Source organism: Palaemon carinicauda, chromosome 16, assembly GCF_036898095.1.
Source record: "Palaemon carinicauda isolate YSFRI2023 chromosome 16, ASM3689809v2, whole genome shotgun sequence".
Classification (NCBI taxonomy): domain Eukaryota; kingdom Metazoa; phylum Arthropoda; class Malacostraca; order Decapoda; family Palaemonidae; genus Palaemon; species Palaemon carinicauda.
This window is the reverse complement of record NC_090740.1, coordinates 91,338,006-91,341,878: the sequence shown is the minus strand read 5'-3', so window position 1 is coordinate 91,341,878 and position 3,873 is coordinate 91,338,006. Positions and strand designations below refer to the sequence as shown.

The following is a 3,873-nucleotide window of genomic DNA, read 5'->3' as shown; positions in this document are numbered from 1 at the left end:
TTCGATGGACGAAACTTTTAACATGGTTTCAGTTAGCATCATATGCACTCTTGGGCATAAATTGCTACGGTGTGTAGGACACCTTTTCCTCCTAAACAACATACCCCAAGCTGATTTACAATATATTAAATTCAACTTTAAATTTCAATAGACATTTAGAGGAAGTGATGAGTTGCATTCTGTGATGTGAATATATTTGGTTGTCTAGTATATGCATAAATATTTAAGAATTTTGAAAACGAGACAACAGGGAGTATAGTTGTGAATCAATACATTTCTTTTATTGATGTCGAAAACAATTTTTGTTTCCCTTGGTATTTAGGTATCTTCATTGAATACATATTCATTCTCATTCATATGAGCTGTGATACACCAAATCTAGTAAGTTCTGATAAACAAAATATGTATGTTCTATACAAGTCTGTTTTTTTATCTAGAGTCTATAATACTAAGTTGATGTATTGCATGATTTCAACGTTAAACGAGTGAGGAGTTCAAGAAACCTTGTATGATTATCATTTCAAAATCTGATTTTGTAAGTTCCAAAAAGTTTGTCAATTGTTTAATTAGTTTTGTAGGCATCAATTTTGTTGAGGAAATATATTGATTGGCTATTATAATCCAAACACCTTTTATTACACCTGGGGTTTTTTTCCCGGTATTACCTTTTTTGTTAGAAATTGTGAACCCTGTTCTAATATTTTTTTTATCTTTTTAGGTATTATCAGATAAAATATATTACATAAAAGTGAGCCATGGCAATTGGAAAGTACACATATACAGATGAAGAACTTGAAAAAGTAATGCATACTACTGGTTTAACAGATTGAATTTCTGGAAGTGAACTTGAGGGTGAAATTGATGAACTAGAAGCTGACTTATTGTATGCCAGTGATGGTGAAGTGGAATATAATCCTCTACCAGGTTAAAACAGTAGGGATGATGATGATGGGGAGGAGGTATGTGGTGGCAAAAGGAAAAAAGACAAAAGAAGGATGGTAGTTATATCCACACCAGTCAAGTGCCAAGATCTCAACTTCATTGCTCCATCCACTTCTGATATAGGCCATGCCATATCCCCAACTACAACTGATTCGATCGCCAATGTGGGCCATGGCACTTCCCAAGTTCTTACCGCTTCAACCTCTGATGGGTGCTGTGCCACCTCCCCAGTTCCTACTGCTTCCTCTGATGCAAGCCATACCCCATCCCCTGCGGCCACTGGCAAAGTAAGATGTCGCCACCGTCGTCAATGTGAAACACCTTCCATCGTCACATTCAATACCAGCACACTTAGCAGTGGCAGTCAGTTTAGCTGGAGTTGCCAGCTACAGTCCTAAGAAAGCATTAGGATGCCAAGAAGGATCATAATCCAGAGCTTCACCCCCGGCCCAGTTCCAATGGAGCCAAGGGATGCTGCGTCACCTAAAGAAGTATCTAGCTACTTCCTCAATTATAAGATTGTCAACATTATTGTGAAATAGACTAACCAGAAAATGGATGTACTTGCCCCCAGGTATAGTCAACAGACAGCAACATCTGCACACACCGAGCCAAAAGAAATCAGAGCACTGCTGGGTATCCTAGTCATCAGTGGTGAGAAAAATGGTGGCCACATCCCCACCGATGAAATGGGGAGCTTGAATGTAGGATGTTCTTTATATCAAGTGGCTATGTCTGAGGCGTGATTCTAATTTCTCATACGCTGTTTCATATATGACAACCTTGAAACACGGGAGCCTTGGAAGAAAGATGACAATTTTGCACCCATGAGGGAGGTGTGGCACATCTTCATTAGGAACTGTAGACGACTTTATGTCCCTCATGAGAACCTCGCAGTTGACGAGTAGTTATTGGGTTTCAGAGGCCGGTGCCCATTTAGGATGAATATACCGCATAAGCCGGCAAAGTATGGTATCAAGCTGGTCCTAATAAATGACAGCAAGACCAAGTACTTACTCAGTGGCATCCCCTACTTAGGTAAGGAGGTGGTTGAGGACAGGGGAAACCTTCAACTTGGCCATTACTACATCAAATAGCTGACGAGGCCCTACCATGGTTCAAACCGGAACGTGACCACTGACAACTGGTTCATCTCTGTTCCCTTGATATCTGACCTCCTGAATACCCCATGGAATGACCCTTGTGGTCAAATTACGTGCCAATGAAAAAGAAATACCTAGTGATATGACGGACAAACAGACACGGAAGTAAGGATGAAGTGCCTTCTTGTACACCAAGGAAATCATTCTACTGTCATATTTGGCCAACACTTCTAGTACCAAGAAGAAACTGTTGCTGCTGTTATCCTCTCAGCACGCTCAGCTACCATCAGAAACACTGGAAAGCCGGAGGTCATTGAATTCTATAACACCATTAAAGTATGGACCGATACCTTTGACCAGATGTATTCAATCACCATCTGTTCCTGGAAGACTAAACGTTGGCCACTCTGCATCATGTATGGACTCATGAATGCTGGCAATTCCAATTCCTACATCATATTTTGGGAGAATTTACAGGAAAAAAAAGTGAACAGGTCATGGAATGCACAAAGTTTTTGATACAACTGGGGTAGGTACTCATCGCTCCCTGGGCACAATCTCGGCTGCACTTACCTCTTCCCCAGCCCTTGTAAATTCTGATCACCACTGTGTGCGATATACCATCACTGGGCAGTGCTGCACACTTGCCAAGGACATCATTTGTAAACAGCAAGAGTGATAGGATGATGCAACCCAAATACAACAGGTGCACCAAGGCAAAGTTCTCTCGCCACCTGTATCCTATTTGTGGTGACTGCATGCAGCTTGTGAGTATTTTATATATACATACATATATATATATATATATATATATATATATATATATATATATATATATATATATATATATATATATATATATATATATATATATATATATATATATATATATATATATATATATATTTATATATATATATATATATATATATATATATATATATATATATATATATATATATATATATATATATATATATATATATATACACACACACACATATATATATATATATATATATATATATATATATATATATATATATATATATATGCAGGTATATATGTACATATGAATATATATATATATATATATATATATATATATATATATATATATATATATATATATATATATATATATATATATATGTATATGTATATATACAAGTATACATATATATATATATATATATATATATATATATATATATATATATATATATATATATATATATATATATATATATATATACAGGTATATATGTACATATAAATATATATATATATATATATATATATATATATATATATATATATATATATTATATATATATATATATATTCAGGCATATATATATATATGTATATATATATATATATATATATATATATATATATATATATATATATATAAAATATATATATATATATATATATATATATATATATATATATATATATATATATATATATATATGTATATGTATATATACAAGTATATATATATATATATATATATATATATATATATATATATATATATATATATATATATATATGTACATATATATATATATATATATATATATATATATATATATATATATATATATATATATATATATATATATATATATATATATATATATATATATATACATGTAAAAACAAATACAAATATAAGTTTCACCTATATTACAGGATGATGATGAAGATAAAAATATTAATTATATATTTAGAGATATTCATTATTTGTCAACTAAAAAAACCCCTCTTTTTTTGGTGTCACCCATACATTTTTTTTTTTGCGGAAATAGAGGGATGA

General features: G+C 32.0%; 1 pseudogene; it reads left to right on the top strand.

The window, feature by feature from the left end:
- Positions 1–755: 755 nt before the first annotated feature.
- Positions 756–3,873, top strand: part of LOC137655422 (piggyBac transposable element-derived protein 4-like) — a 16,684-nt pseudogene continuing 13,566 nt past the window's right edge.